The following is a 17,551-nucleotide window of genomic DNA, read 5'->3' as shown; positions in this document are numbered from 1 at the left end:
GTATCACCTAGTTTAATCACCTTATTAAAGACTATTTGAGAATTGAAGTGATTTGCCAATCATCACAACTTTAGTTATAGAACTGAAAATGTGGCTTCTTTTCCCTTATTTCAGTGTTATTGGTGAGAATTAAGTGCAGGCATATATTGTCATATAAACTGTAATTTTGATGTAGACTACGTAAAATCTCACTCTATGTGTTGTATATAACACTGAGCATATGGTGACTCTTAAGCAAGGATGTGAGGTGTGCAGATGTGTGTGCATGTTCAGTGGAAGAAGTGTGATGAAATGAACTCCGTTTTCTATCTCTTATTGCCCAGGAAGCTTTTTGAGATTTAGTCTCCTGGACAGCTCAGGCACCACTGAGCTTCAGGTTTCATGCTGGAACTTTACATAAAGTGGATGGCTTTGACATCAACATAATTTGTTAAACTTCTTATTTTGAAATAATAATAGATTCACAGGAAGTTGTATCTAAATGTTCAGGGGTGGCTCATGTACCCTTCACCCAGCCTCCCCCAGTGTTCACCTTGTGCATGATTATAGTTTATCAATACAAGAAATTGGCACTGGTACAATCCATAGAGTTTATTCAGATTTCATTAATTCTAGGTATACTCGTGTGTGTGTGTGTGTGTGTGTGTGTGTGTGTGTAAATCGATGCAGTTCCATCACGTGTAACTTCACTAACAACTACCTCCACAATGAAGATACTTATTTTTTCAATTTTTTTTGTTGAAGTATAGTTGATTTACAATGTTGTGCTAATCTCTGCTGTGCAGCAAAGTGACTCAGTTATAGATATATATACTTTTTTTTTAAATATTCTTTTCCATTATGGTTTATCACAGGATATTGAATATACTTCCCTGTGCTATCCAGTAGGACCTTGTTGTTTATCCATTCTAAATGTAATAGTTTGCGTCTACCAACCCCAAACTCCCAGTCCATCCCTTTCCCTCCCCATCTCCCCCTTGGCAAGCACCAGTCTGTTCTCTATGTATATGAGTCTGTTTCTGTTTTGCAGATACGTTCATTTGTGCCATGTTTTAGATGGCACATATAAGTGATATCATATGGTATTTGTATTTCTCTTTCTGACTTACTTCACTTAGTATGATAATCTCTAGCTGCATCCATGTTGCTGCAAATGGTATTATTTCATTCTTTTTTATGGCTGAGTAGTGTTCCATTGTATATATGTACCACATCTTCTTCATCTCCATCTGTCAATGGACATTTAGGTTGTTTCCATGTTTTGGCTGTTGTGAATAGTGCTGCTCTGAACATAGGGGTGCATGTATGTTTTTGAATTATAGTTTTGTCCAAGTATATTCCCAGGAGTGGGATTGCTGTATCATATGGTAATTCTATTTTTAGTTTTCTGAGAAACCTCCATATTGTTTTTTTTTTTTTTTTTCTCCATATTGTTTTCAATAGTGGCTGTACCAACTTACATTGCCACCAACAGTGTAGGAGGGTTCCCTTTTGTCCATACCCTCTCCAGCATTTGTTATTTGTAGACATTTTTTTTTAACATTTTTATTGGAGTATAGTTGATTTAGTATGTTCTGTTAGTTTCAGGGGTACAGCAAAGTGAATCAGTTATACATATACATAAATCCACTTCTTTTTTTTAGATTCTTTTCCCATATAGGCCATTACAAAGTATTGAGTAGAGTTTCCTGTGCTCTATAGCAAGTTCTTATTAGTTATCTATTTTATATATGGTAGTGTGTATTGTCAATCCCAGTCTCGCAATTTATCCCTCCCCCACCCTCTTATCCCCGGTAACCATAAGTTTGTGTTCTACATCTGTGACTCTACTTCTGTTCTGTAAATAAGTTCATTTGTACCTTTTTTTTAGATTCCACATATAGCAGGATACAAAATTGATACACAGAAATCTCTTGCATTCCTGTACACTAACAACAAAAGATCAGAAAGAGAAATTAAGGAAACAGTCCCATTTACCATTGCAACAAAAAGAATAAAATACCTAGGAAGAAACCTACGTAAGGAGGCAAAAGACCTATACTCAGAAAATTCTAAGATACTGATGAAAGAAATCAAAGATGACACAAACAGATGGAGATATATACCATGTTCTTGGACTGGAAGAATCAATATTGTGACAATGACTATACTACCCAAAGCAATCTACAGATTCAATGCAATCCCTATCAAATTACCAATGGCATTTTTTACAAAACTAGAACAAAAAATCTTAAAATTTGTATGGAGACACAAGAGACCCTGAAGAGCCGAAGCAATCTTGAGGGAAAAAAATGGAGCTGGAGGAATCAGACTCCCTGACTTCAGACTATACTACATAGCTACAGTAATCAAAACAGTATGGTACTGGCACAAAAACTGAAATATAGATCCATGTAGATTTTTTAATGATGGACATTCTTACCAGTGTGAAGTGATACCTCATTGTAGTTTTGATTTGCATTTCTCTAATAATTAGTGATGTCGAGCATCTTTTCATTTGCCTACTGGCCGTCTGTATCCGCAGTGAAGATACTTAATTGCGCTGTCCCCACAAGGTTCCCTGATGCTACCCCTTTATAGCCACACCCACCCCTCTTCCCACCCCAGCTCCTCACAACGGCTAATCTGTTTTCTATTTCTTTATCTATGTTATTCCACAAATACTACATATGTGGAATCATACGATATGTAACTTTCTGAGGTTGACTTTTTCCATTCAGCATAATTTCTTTGAAGTTTATCCAGGGTATTGTGTGTATCCATAGTTCATTCTTTTTTATTGCTCAGTAATATTCTATGGTATGGATGTACCACAGTTTGAAGGACATTTGGGTAGCTTCCAGTTACTGGTTATTATGAATAAAGGTGCTATGAACATTCTGGAAAAAAATTTTTTTTTCATTTCTCTAGGGAAAACACCCAAGTGTGCAATTTCTGGATCATATGGTAAGTCTACTTTTAGCTTTCAAGGGAATTGCTGAGCTATTTTCCAGATGGAAAATGGCTGTGCCATTTTACATTCCCAACAGTAACTTTTGAGTGATCCAGCTTCTCTGAGTCCTCACCAACATTAGGTATGATCACTAATTTTTTTAATTTTTATTTTATTATTTATTATTTTTGGCTGTGTTGGGTCTTCGTTTCCGTGCAAGGGCTTTCTCCAGTTGCGGCGAGCGGGGGGCCACTCTTCATCACGGTGCGCGGGCCTCTCACTGTCGCGGCCTCTCCCGTTGCGGAGCACAGGCTCCAGATGCGCAGGCTCAGTAGTTGTGGCTCACGGGCCTAGCAGCTCCGCGGCATGTGGGATCTTCCCGGACCGGGGCACGAATCCGTGTCCCCTGCATTGGCAGGTGGATTCCTAACCCCTGCGCCACCAGGGAAGCCCTGATCACTAATTTTTATTTTAGCCATGCTGATAGATGTGTAGTGATATCTCATTGTGGTTTTAATCTGCTTTTTTATAATGGCTAATGATGTTGAACATCTTTTCATGCGCTTATTTGTCATTTTACTGATGAGGATATCCTTCTCTTCAGTGAAATACCTTTCATGTCTTTCACCCATTTTCTAATTAGATTGGTTTTTAATGTTGAGTTTTGAGGATCTTCATCTATTTTTTATACAAGTCCATTGTTACACATGTGATTTGCAAATAATTCCTTTCAGTTTCTAATCTGTCCTTTCATCCTTTTAATGGGGTCTTTTTGCAAAGTAAAAGTTTTAAATTTTGGTAATTTTTCCTTTAACTGATTGTCATTTTGATTTCAAATTTCAGCATTCTTTGCCTAGGTCCTGAATATTTTCTCCTTTTTTTTCTAGAGATTTTAGTGATTTGTGTTTTAGATTTAAGTCCATAGTCCATTTTTAGTTTATTTTTATATACAGTATGAGGCTTATGCTTAGGCTCATTTCTTTTGCCTCTGATGTCTAATTATTTCAACATCATTTGTTGAAAGTTTATCCCTCTTCCGTTGAATTTCAGCACAATTTTTTAAAGATATGTAGCTCTTAAATAAATTGTGTGCTACATAATAATAAATCGAAATGTTTGCACACCTATTCTGTGCCAGGCATATTAACTGTGCAGGCACTTTACCTGCATTATTAACCATTTATAATTTGCAGGAAAAAAGAAACATGTGGGCAATATTATTATCTTCACTTTAGAGATATGGAAACTAAAGTTTGAAAAACATTAAGTGACATGCTTGGGATCACGAAAGTGGTGTGATGTAAAGATAGAATTTAGATCTGTCTGAGTTGAAAGCACATATCATGCTTAATACTAAAATGTTTTATCTCCAAGGAAGCTCAGAATCAAAGCTTTTCATCTTTCAAGTCCTTATTATGTTGTATAGTAAGAATTGATGACCTCTTTCACAGACCCTTAAAAATGTTTCTCTAGCTTGAGAATTCAGCCAGAAGTTTGTAATCTGGTCATGGAATTTGACCAGGCATTTACCATATTATCTGTAACCATTTTAGAAAATGAAATGGTCCCTTCATCCAGTATCAATTTTTAACAATACTCTTTGCTATGCCAATACTAACAGCCAGAGCATCTGACACATTTTGGCTCCTTTTTATTCAGTTTGTAATTTAACAGAACTTCTTCCAGAGCCATTTCATTTTAACAAAGGTCATGTAGCTAAGGATGACTTTCCCTGTTTATTGTGTCTCTAATTCTTTTTAAAAATCTTGATAGATGATTTTTCCGGACATTAACCTGTCGTAATGATTTCTTTGTGATTGACATGTTACACCCTCAATTTACATACATTTCTGATGTGCTACTTTTCATTTCATGGAGGCTTTCTAGATGCTGCATATTAAAAGCAAAGTGAACAACAGGGTCATCTAGTGCCATATGTTGCTTGGAAGGGGATTAGCAGGGTTTTTTTTTTTTTTTCTTTTTAATCATAGTTCTACTTTCGTTCATAAACATTTGGTACTTGGTCACCTTTTGCAAATAGGAAATCTCATGGATAAAGCAAAAATCAGAAGATGAATTGCTTTGCTTCCTCTACTGATTACTTGTGGAATGACCTTGAGTAGCCTCCCATTCTGAACCTTCCCATCTTGCCAGTGCGGATCACAAAGGAATAAATGCTTTGCCCTTGAGCATTAGCTTTTATTGTTTTCTTGTTTTGCAATATGGATGAGTTAGTCTTTCAGAAGCAAGAGTAAGTAAGTAAGTGGGTCTTTTACAAAAGCCATAAGAGAGGGCTCAGCCAGGGCAGCAAGCAAGACACAGGCATGGGTAATAGTTAACTGTGGCACAGAATTGTCTCCAGTAATGGAAGCTCTCTGAGGACAGGAGATCTGTGTGTTTGGCTCCCTGCTCTATCTCCAGGGTCAACAACAGTATCAGGCACTCCCCTCAGTCTGCTGTTTCAGTTCCTGTTTCCACATCTGCACGTGGCTCTTGTAAGGTAGTGAAACTAGCCACGTCTGCCTTGGAACTCCACACTCCATCCTAAGGCAATTCTCCAGTTCCCCAGGTATCTATTGCTTGCATTATGCCCCAGGAAACCTCCCAAGTGGTCCTGACCTTCCTGGGGAAAAAAATTGAACCAAGAAAAAGGAGTCTTGGAGGATCCTAGTCAATCAGTTTTCCCTTCCCTTGTTTCAGTGTTCTGTCTATAGGTGAGGAAATGACAGCAGACTGCACTGGTCTGTTGAAAGTATGAAATGAGACTGTACAGTGAATGGATTTTTCCCAATGGCAAAGCACCATACCCAATTCCAAAGAGGATTGTCACTGTTTTAAAAGTGAAATAGTTCCATAGCTTGTTTCTGCTCAAATCTTAGTTATAGTGCCATTATTAAAACACTTTTAAAATGAACAAAGCCTCATTTTTCTCATATGTAAAATGGGAATAAGATTGGGTAAATCTGAAGATTTGGAAGGATGGTAAAGATTAGAACATGGAATCAGGCTGCTTGGGTTCAGATGTTGGCCCTGATGCTTACTGAGTTTCTTGTTCCATCTGTTTCTCCATCAGTGAAGTGCTATATGGTAATGATTATTCATGGGTTGACCTGAGAATGAAATGAAATGACATAATATGATTAACAAACTACCTGGCACATAATAAACTTCAGTACATACGAGTTATGATATTACTATTATTAAAACCTCCAACTACTCTACCTGCTTCTCTCTCCTTCCTCCCTTTCCCTACCCTGGCTCTTTTTTTTTTTTTTAATTAAATTTAATTTAATTTATTTATTATACAGCAGGTTCTTATTAGTTATCTGTTTTATACATGTTAGTGTATATATGTCAATCCCAATCTCCCAATTCATCCCACCACCACCACCCCACCCTCCGCTTTCCCCCATTGGTGTCCATACATTTGTTTTCTACATCTGTATCTCTATTTCTGCCTTGCAAACCGGTTCATCTGTACCATTTTTCTAGATTCCACATATATGCGTTAATATACGGTATTTGTTTTTCTCTTTCTGACTTACTTCACTCTGTATGACAGCCTCTAGGTCCATCGACGTCTCTACAAATGACCCTATTTCATTCCTTTTTTTGTGGCTAAGTAACATTCCATTGTATATATGTACCACATCTTCATTATCTATTCATCTGTCTATGGGCATTTAGGTTGCTTCCATGAGCTTGCTATTGTAAATAGTACTGCAATGAACATTGGGGTGCATGTATCCTTTAGAATTAGGGTTTTCTCCAGGTATATGCCCAGGAGTGGAATTGCTGGGTCATATGATAATTCTATTTTTAGTTTTTTAGGGACCTCCATATTGTTCTCCATAGTGGCTATATCAATTTACATTCCCACCAACAGTGCAAGAGGGTTCCCTTTTCTCCACACCCTCTCCAGCATTTGTTGTTTGTAGATTTTCTGATGATGCCCATTCTAACCGGTGTGAGGTGATACCTAACTGTAGTTTTGATTTGCATTTCTCTAATGATTAGTGATGTTGAGCATCTTTTCATGTGGCTCTTGGCCATCTGTATGTCTTCTTTGGAGAGATGTCTTCTTAGGTCTTCTGCCCAATTTTTGATTGGGTTGTTTGTTTTTTTAATATTGAGCTGCATGAGCTATTTATATACTGTGGAGATTAATCCTTTCTTGATTCATTGGCAAATATTTTCTCCCATTCTGAGGGTTGTCTTTTTGTCTTATTTATAGTTTCCTTTGCTGTGCAAAAGCTTTTAAGTTTCATTAGGTTCCATTTGTTTATTTTTGTTTTTATTTCCATTACCCTAGGAGCTGGGTCAAAAAGGATCTTGCTGTGATTATGTCATAGAGTGTTCTGCCTATGTTTTCCTCTAAGAATCTGATAGTGTCTGGCCTTACATTTAGATCTTTAATCCATTTTGAGTATATTATTGTGTATCGTGTTAGGGAGTGTTCTAATTTCATTCTTTTACATGTAGCTGTCCAGTTTTCCCAGCAACACTTATTGAAGAGATTGTCTTTTCTCCATTGTATATCCTTGCCTCCTTTGTCATGGATTAGTTGACCATATGTGCGTGGGTTTATCTCTGGGCTTTCTATCCTGTTCCATTGATCTATATTTCTGCTTTTGTGCCAGTACCATATTGTCTTGATTACTGTAGCTTTGTAGTATAGTCTAAAGTCAGGGAGTCTGATTCCTCCAGCTCCATTTTTTTCCCTCAAGATTGCTTTGGCCATTCGGGGTCTCTTGTGTCTCCATACAAATTTTAAGAATTTTTGTTCTAGTTTTGTAAAAAATGCCATTGGTAATTTGATAGGGATTGCATTGAATCTGTAGATTGCTTTGGGTAGTATAGTCATTTTCACAATATTGATTCTTCCAGTCCAAGAACATGGTATATATCTCCATCTGTTTGTGTCATCTTTGATTTCTTTCATCAGTATCTTAGAATTTTCTGAGTATAGGTCTTTTGCCTCATTACATAGGTTTCTTCCTAGGTATTTTATTCTTTTTGTTGCAGTGGTAAATGGGTTGTTTCCTTAATTTCTCTTTCTGATCTTTCGTTGTTAGTGCATAGGAATGCCAGAGATTTCTGTGCATTAATTGTGTATCCTGCAACTTTACCAAATTCATTGATTAGCCCTAGTAACTTTTCTGGTGGCATCTTTAAGATTTTCTATGGATAGTATCATGTCATCTGCAAACAGTGACAGTTTTACTTCTTCTTTTCCAATTTGTATTCTTTTTATTTCTTTTTCTTCTCTGATTGCCATGGCTAGGACGTCCAAAACTATGTTGAATAAGAGTGGTGAGAGTGGACATCCTTGTCTTGTTCCTGATCTTAGAGGAAATGCTTTTGTTTTTCACCATTGAGAATGATGTTTGCTGTGACTTTGTCATATATGGCCTTTATTATGTTAAGGTAGGTTCCTTCTATGCCCATTTATCATAAATGAGTGTTGAATTTTTCAAAAGCTTTTTCTGCATCTATTGAGATGATCGTAGGGTTTTTATTCTTCAATTTGATAATATGGTATATCACATTGATTGATTTGCGTGTATTGAAGAATCCTTGCATCCCTGGGATAAATCCCACTTGATCATGGTGTATGATCCTTTTAATGTGTTGTTGGTTTCTGATTGCTAGTATTTTGTTGAGGATTTTTACATCTATATTCATCAGTGATATTGGTAATTTTAATTGGTAATTGGATAATTTTCTTTTTTTCCTACCCTGGATCTTGAAAGAAAGTATGATTGAAACACAGAGAATTCTGTTGTGTATTATCTTGAAGAAGTCCACCTGGAATGTTCTGTCAGATACTAACTAAATCTCTTTCATATGCTTTCTTTGGAGGAGATTCCCTTTCTAATTGCTAGAAATTCTCTAATTTCTTCTGCTTTAAAAATGAAACCCGCAAAAACAGAACAGAGCAAAATCATATGCACGGATTCTTTATATCAAAGCGTCTCCAGAGCTCACACCTGTCCTAGTTCCAGCTCTGATAAACTGGGGAGGACTTTCTCAGAGGGACCACATTTGGAACTTTGTCAGTTTCACAGTGTTCTTTGCCTGAAGCCACCTGATGTCCCTCTTTCTCTGGGTCTTTGCTGAGGGACCTGGAGGTGACGGGCTGGTCAGGATACACACACACTGGGAGCAGGTTCTGCAGAGCTGTAAGGATGGACATGTTTTACTCTCTCTCCCGCCCCCACCATTTTTATGTGCATTTTCTGAATTCTTTCCATTTTAGCAAGTGCCTTTTAGCCAGGATCTGAACGCAGCCCTGTGGGAGAGAGGAATATAGTACGTATGATTTTTTTTTTTTTTTTTTTAACAGCAACAAAGCTGTGACTCTGCCACAGAATGGGAAAGGGTGGTGGGGGGGGAAATCTCTCAACCAGATGATTAAATCAAGTTCTTCTGGGTGTCTTGGGCTCCGAGCTCTCTGCAGTGTTCTACACTAAACCGAAATCAGTTAGTCTGATCACTCTTTCTCTTCATTTGTGTGGAAATGAGTTGAAATTCTGTCCTTATTAATAATGTAGGTAACTTTGGAAAGGTGACTTAAATTTTCAGGCTGTGGTTTGTAGTCCTTTTAAACTGAAGCTAATTTGAATATCAGACCACTATTAGCTGAAGGGCAGAATTAAGGATGACCCCATCAGAGTACTTAGTTGCAAAACTATTGGGGGGGAAAAATCTCATTTTAAGATCCTCTTAAGATCTGGACATTGAACATAGAGTGAATGTGAGCCTTTAGAACATAACTGACTTTTAATGTATGATTGTTAGAAAAAAAGCTAAAATGATTATAAAACACTAAAAATATTCATCATATTAATTTCTAACAACCATTATGCAGTGGAAATATCACATAAAGATTTATTTGTAAAGTCTGAGGGTAGGGCTATTTATTTTATAAAACTAAGAAATTCCTGGTTCCGTTTGTTCAAAACCCTAATAAGAACCATTAAGTGGAAACACTTGATAAAGCTATGTAACTGTAGATCATTAGTGCAGAAAAGACTTCAATTTGCCTTAGACTTGATGTTTCTAGAAATAAAATTAAATCATTGAGAAAAGATTAAGGATGAGATAAATCACTTGGAAAGAAAAAAAGTTCATAAAGTGAAAGGAGACATCAAAGTAAACATCTTTTTAACACTGGCATTCCTAGTCAGACAATAACCCACACATAAGCCACCTGCCTTCCAAAACCCAATGGAAACTGGCTTAAGCACCAAAAGAAAGCTCAAGTGACTGAAACAATCCAGAAATAAAACCAGACCCAGGAACTAGATGATGTCATCAGGACTTGCCATCTCCCAGTCCCTAACTCTGTCTTCCTTATGTGGGTTTCACTACCAGGGAGAACTTTCCTATAAAGTCAAGATATTTGGGGAGTTCCAGGCTTCAACCCTACTAGCTCAGCAATTCCATTTGGGAGACAGTTCCTTTCCCAGGTGTGTCAATAACAGTTCTGAGGCTGTGTCAGTTAACTGGTTTGGGTCAAATGACTATCCCTGGGAAATTCACAGGTGGCAGGGCTTGATTTCAGTGCTGTTTCTCTCTTCAGGTGTTATCTTGCCCGTGTGGTCTTTCTGCAGGATTGCTAAGTGGGTTGTTGGGGGTAGAGAACTAGTTACTCTTTAACTACTTAATTCTTCATTCTTACTTCTTTTTAATCTAGGAAAAGAATCAACAGGTTAGACAAAGCATGGTATGCATTCGGGAGAGCATAAGTCAGGAGTTAGTTTAAACTGCCTAGTGATCTCATTTCTATAATTAGGTTCTTTCAAGGTTAGAGGGGTACAGAAATGGGAAAACAGGAAAGGGGCAAAAGAGCTGCTTTCACCCCTCCCTGAGATCCATTTCACCTATTCAGACATAAAGGAGCAGAATTAAATTAAGGTTGCCAAAAGTATAGAAGGCACACTGCTGTCCTGACGTGAATCCCTGACTAGGAGATTTGTTGGGTATTTTGTAAATCCTCCCCAGAGTCACATGTGGAACATCTACCCCATTGTGGACCACTTTAGTATGATGCATGTGTTTCAGTCATATATCCTTCGAAGGATACATATCTGAATAACACCAAACATGAAAAATGACTCTCTAAACATTTCTTGTTCTTTTAGCTTTCTCTGTCTCCCAAATGTATGTATACTGAGATGATTTTGTTAACATTAAAACGTACGAGAAATTCATGCTATGGAAAAATCATCTCTAGTCATATTCCTGCCTCATTGTCTGGTGTAATGATTCTACTCTGAACTTCTCCCCCTGCTAATTGTGTCACCCTTGAGAAAGCTGGCTCTCAGTTTGCTGATCTGTCCACTGGGGATAATAATACCCCCTGCAGAGGTTTGTTATCACGGTGACTGACAGAGGGTAATCATATGTTGGCTGTAATTATTGTTGAGGCATTTCAGCTTCATTTGGAAATGGTCTCAGAACTAATCAGACATGCTTGCTTAGAGGATTCCAAGAAGATATAAGATACACTGATGCTCAGTATTAGGGTCTTGGGAACTTCACCAGGAGTTACACTGCTCCTAGCTCATCCTGGTCCCTGGTACCTATTTTATCCCAAGGGTTGCCCTCATCTTGTCTGTCCAGCCTTCCTAGGAATAACCAATGATATTTCCTAGTCTCAAGAGACTAGCTCTCTTTGCAAAACATTGACGTACTCTCCTGTATACTTTAAAATTCTCACCTGTTATTTCTTTTTCAGGCAACCAGCCCCTAAGACAAAATGAAAATTGCTTGAGTGGGAATTCGGGGGAGAAAGGGAGATTTTTAGTCAAACTGGGCAAACCTAAGTGATCCTTTAGTCATTTTCCTAGCAATTTCCTTCTTCTCTGAAGCCTGACCCTGTAGGACAAGGAACTATTTCAGGTCAATTACTATTCATAAAGGGCATAATTACATAAAAATCAGAAAAGGAACCCAATTTCTCTTATTATGGTAATGTAATGGTAATTTTTGAAAGAACTACAGTGCATATGATAGAAATGGCATTTGCTTCCTTTCGACTTCTTATTGCTTTTAGTTTAATACCATATCATTCCTAAATCTCCAATTTGTCAGCAAAGCAGCAATAAGTGGCAGTTTGTAGGTTATCTTTAAGCAAGAAAGCAAAACAAAACAAATGATTAGTTAATAACACACCGTTGTGGCTAATACACTTCTCATTGGACAATGTTCAAAAATTTCCCCCAGAATTCAGAGGATAGACCCGTGAGAGTTTGGGTGATGACAGCAGATCAAGATTTAGCTGCCCAGAAACCTGTTCACAGTCTCAGACTCCAAACTCCAGGACTTGCTTCCGGTTCCCTGCCCCGATCTTGATATTTCCCATCCTTTTCAACTACTAAAAAAAAATGCGTCCTCTGGCTACCTGCTGAGTGCTTTACACACATTGTTTCACTCAATCTACATACTACTTCTCTGTTAGGACTTCTGTTATTCCCTTCTTTGGCATTTTCCTTCCGTTCATTCATACACATCAGTGAATATTCATTGAATGCCAGGCCATACCCTAGGTGCTATGGATATAGCCATGAGGAGAACTAAAACTTGCCTTCTAGTTGGGAAGAAAGACAGTAAATGGAAGATGAAGAAGAAAGTGGAGGAGCAGGAGGAGGAGAAATGGTCAGGGAGATGATATTTGATCAGAAACCTAAATGGAGCAATCACATGAACTCGGGTTAAGTATTCCAGGCAGCGGAACTATCATGTGCAAATGTCCTGAGGCAGAGACAGGGTTTGTAAGAACAGGACAAAGCCTCTGTGAATGGAATGTGCTGAGAGGGGTGGGAAGGACATGAGCTGGAAGAAGGGTCCAGAGCCTCATAGGCCAGGTAAAGACTCTGGATTTCTTTCTGAGGATAATGAGAATCCATACATGGTTGATGGCAGGGGAGTGACATGATTTACCTGTGAGGAAACTGAAACTAAAGAGATATTAAATAACTCATTGATATCACACATCTGGGAAACCCAGAGCCAGGACAGGGTTATGTAATTTCAGAGCCTTAATCACTTATAATCACAGCATCGCTTTTCAGTTACTCATAATTCCATGTATATATGCTCTGTTAATGCCTTTAAAAATAAGCTGAACCCTTGCAACTAACTACTTTCTTCTATTGATACTCCCTCACTCAAAATCTCAACTGGCTTATTTCTCATCTTATTACTTAACTTTCAGCAAATCTCCCCCTCCAGTCACAGATCCAATTAATTGTTCCTTATAAAATTCATGGGATGTATCTTTTCTTTTCCATTGGCCTGGCTACGATTTGAGCTTCAAGCTGTGTGTAGTCCATCTTCTCAAGATTTCTGAACCCTCAACAGTTTGGTACCAGTTTACCTTCTCAATCTCACCTCTCCTTATTCTCCAGCATCTTATATTGGTCAACTTCAGGCTATATTTTTACCATAACCCTTTTTTTAAAATTGCATACAAAATTAGATTACTTCTCTTTTAGAAAAAAGCTTCTCTTAAAAAAAAAAAAAAACAAAACTCAGACCTGACAACACTGGGGCCATATTCCCACAAGGCTGAAGCTGAGAAGTGGCTGCCAATTTTGTATGGGACATAAACTTTCCAGTTCTCTGTGGTGTCCATAGTCAGGCACCCAGAGGCATCACTTATCACCTGTCTGGTCCTTGGAAGCATTCTCACATATTTTGGCATTAGTTAACAATAGTGGCTCTAAGTACTTTCTGGAGCTGAACTGCTTGGGTTCAAATTCCAGCTTTAATACTTAATAACCTTCCTAAGTTGACTGGTGACTTAAGCTCTCTGTGGCTGCCCTGTAAAATGTAGGTACATGATATGATACCTACCTCATATCCCTGGTGGGATGATTAAATGAATTAATACATACACAAACATTTAGAACAATGGATGGACATAGAAAGCACTCAATAGGTTGCTGTTTATAATTCCTGCTGTTTATCAGTAAAATTGGTGTACTTGAACAATTGAACATACCTTTTGCAATCCCATCTCCCTACCCTTGTGTACCTTAATGCTCCATCCCAAATGGCCTATCCAGTCTTCTGTGATTACTGAATTCTATCCATCTCTTAAAATCTTCTTCAAATCTCTCCCCTTTATGAAGCCTTCCCCAGGCACTCTAGTCGTTCATCATTTCTCACTGTTCTCTGTTCCTCCAACTTTGATTTTGTGTGCTACCCATTGTATACTCATCTACTCCTTTGCATTGGCATTTAACTGTCTTGTGCTGATGTTTTATCTCTCTAACCAGATTGGAGCATCCTAATGGAGATGCATGACAGGTGATGATTGGGTCATGTTTCAGCTTGCTGACAGATAGTTGGCACCAATTCTATAGAGTACAAAATTTATTTTCTGAACTCTCATGAGGGGAATTTTTATCATGACATTTTTCTTAGCCAACAAAACTAAGTTAGAAGGTCAGGTTTCTGTCTAACCAATGGAATAGTGTAATAGCCAGTTATAAATAACACAGTTACAGGGTTGAAACAGTTTTTCACCCTTTCTAATGTAGGTTGATGTGGATTGAAGGTCTTTACTATGTGGCACTACTTCCAAATTGAAGGTCATTATCATATGGGAACTGTGTTATGATTTAGTTCCTTTCTACCTTATAAAAGCTACAAACCTAACTGGGAAATCTGTAAAAATGATCAGGAGATAAGTTTATCTGGAGTTCTAAAAGTTATACTGGAAACTGTGTGTGTGTGTGTGTGTGTGTGTGTGTGTGTGTGTGTGTGTGTGTGTGTATATATATATATATATATATATATGTTGAGAAATCAGTATGGTTCATATCAGGCCTTGGTATTCAACATGGATAAAAGACAAAAGACAAAAGATGAGAATTCAACATGCAATAGGTTATGCAGTGGAGATGATGGAATTAGTTACTGAGAAAGTGTGAAAATCAATTACATCAAGATTGAATCAAATAAGATGTTTGTTAGTGAGGATGGAAAGTTTGAAGTATGCTTTTTCACTAATGTCAGTGAATGCTTGCCTAAAGTTCAGTCAGAGCTCAGAAGAATTACTTAAACCTAGAAGGAAGATACATGCCATCATTTGCATAAATCTCTGAAATAAACACTTCCATATGCCGTCAAGGTGGGGAGTGAGGCTATAATTACTGAGGCCACTTTCTAAATACTACTGTTGGAATCTATCCATATGGGAACCAAAGAAATCCTGTGATAGATAGTTATTACCTCTGTGGAGGACTATATAAGAATATTACAAATAACCTTAGGTTTTAGCAGTGGGTCTACCACAATTAAGTCCCAGTTTTCTGAAAGTGACCTTCTAGAATGTTCATGTCTGACTCTATTTTATCAAGGGTCATGGTCTCATGCAAGGAGATGGAGTAATGAGATTGTTTGATTAATTAGAGAACGCCCAATTAATCCTGCTGGCAGCAAGTCAAACCCACAGTTCCAGCTTATATAGCACAATAAATAGAAAACGTAATTTGATACTCTGGCTAAAACTAGCTCTGGAAGTGACAGTCACTTGGCCCCTTTGAAAAGGTGGGGAGAAAATGAATTTTGTAATGAATTACTTGTCACTCAAAAGATACTTGATTTTACAATAGGAACTAATAACCCCTCCAAAGAGAGGTCATTTTGCCAAAAAAGGAAGGGGTAAATCAATAAGTGCTAGTGAAACAGATGAAGAATATTCATTCACGTTTCAGTCATCTACAACCCTAAACTATTAGATTAAAGTAGAATGATCCAATCTGAGAAGTTGACTGGGTAGAGAAGGAATAAAGAGAACCCCTTAGTTCTCAAATAACTGTCTATTAAATATTAGTCTTTTTCTTTTATTAGATTTGTCATACAAACCTATATATTTTTTTTAACCTTTATTAGAATATAATTGCTTTACAATGGTGTGTTAGTTTCTGCTTTATAACAAAGTGAGTCAGTTATACATATACATATATCCCCATATCTCTTCCCTCTTGTGTCTCCCTCCCTCCCACCCTCCCTATCCCACCCCTCTAGGTGGTCACAAAGCACTCAGCTGATCTCTCTGTGCTATGCAACTGCTTCCCACTAGCTATCTATTTTACATTTGGTAGTGTATATATGTCCATGCCACTCTCTCATTTTGTCCCAGCTTACCCTTACCCCTCCCCATGTCCTCAAGTCCATTCTCTAGTAAAACCTATATTTTTAAAATCTGGTTTGTGTCCAATTTAGAGAAATGTAATCCATTTACATTTATTGGTTTGGTTCTGATTGCAAGCAATCACGAAATCTAGATAATTAAGGACATTGTCCCACTCTTCAGTGTACCAAGGAAGAATTGTGAATTGAGGACTTTGTTTAAGGTCTTGTAGTGTAATCAGCAGTCACCACTATTATTTCTTAAATGTGATATCTGTTGGGAAGGAACCTATATATCCCACTTTACTTCTGGTATTGTGAGCTAACTACTGTCTAGAGGTCCGTTTAGAGGTTACTAGGATCAATGGCCACAGTACAGGAAATCACTACAGAAAAGTAAAGCCCATGCTAGTGATTTTTATAGTTTGTTTGTCTGCCTGTTTGTTTTGTGAGGGATAATGACTTATTTAAGGGGCTCTGAGCTTCATGGGATTTGCGTTTGTCTAATGTGTCTGCACAGGAAATGGTTGCAGGCATGCTGATAGGAATTGAAAGACTAGTCCATTTTCTCGGGTTGACAAAGGCAGTTAAATCTGTAAAATACAGAGATTTCAGTTTTACCAAACATATTTTTAGTTACCAGATAACTCTATTTACTAATATGGCTCTCTTTCAGAACACTAGCTCTACTACAATATATACTGTTTCTCAAAACCAGAAAATTGCTTTAAAACATTTTCCAAGTATTACATTTTAACATTAGGACAGATGGCTACTCCTACTATATTTAAGTTGGGATATTACAACAATCCTTACAGGTGTGGAGTAGAATAAAATAATTTTTATTCTCACTTGGTCTGGGGATGACTTCTGGCAGGAGGTCCTAGTGCCCGGTTACTAAACAGTTTCCACATTTTCTAAATATACTTTCTCACTTCAAAATATCTTCTTTTAGCCACAGGGAAATGTCAGGGTTCTCTCAAACTAAAGCTCTGCTAGCATTGAGATATGTCATACTGGTTCAGAGCAAATAGGCTGGCTGTGAGATCAAGACATTAAGTTTCTTATGATGTGTGTACCTCAGCACATCTGTAAAGTGGGGATGATAATTGTAACTATCTCCTTGCATTGCTGTATAAAGTTAAATTAAAATAGTGCTTGACCTGTGGTATTATTTATGTGCTGTAACTGTCTTTTTGAGAGAATAATTTCTCTGTTGAGATGATTAGCAGTACTCTTTGTTAAAAGTCTCAGGTGTCTAAGAGATAAGGATGTCATGGAGAGCATCCTATTTGTAAAATTATTTTTGAATTGTTTAATGTACATAGTCTTGTATCTAGTTTAATGGGGATGGCCTTGGCTTTGTGAAGAATGTTATTTGGAAACTATGGGACAGGAGGACAGCAAGTTCAATCGTAGGGTTATAAGCCCAGAGGGTTAATTATAACATGAATCAAGCTAGGTGATATG

The 17,551-nt window shown here is 37.5% G+C and overlaps 1 protein-coding gene across 2 annotated transcripts in view; it reads left to right on the top strand.

The window, feature by feature from the left end:
- TAFA1 (TAFA chemokine like family member 1) overlaps nt 1-17,551 on the top strand; it is a 781,657-nt gene that overhangs the window by 514,257 nt on the left and 249,849 nt on the right. The gene's annotated exons all lie outside the window — the stretch shown is intronic.

Source organism: Balaenoptera borealis (genome assembly GCF_965194805.1).
Source record: "Balaenoptera borealis genome assembly, chromosome: 12".
Lineage (NCBI taxonomy): Eukaryota > Metazoa > Chordata > Mammalia > Artiodactyla > Balaenopteridae > Balaenoptera > Balaenoptera borealis.
Note: the sequence above shows the minus strand (reverse complement) of the source record. Positions and strands in the feature narration are given on the sequence as shown.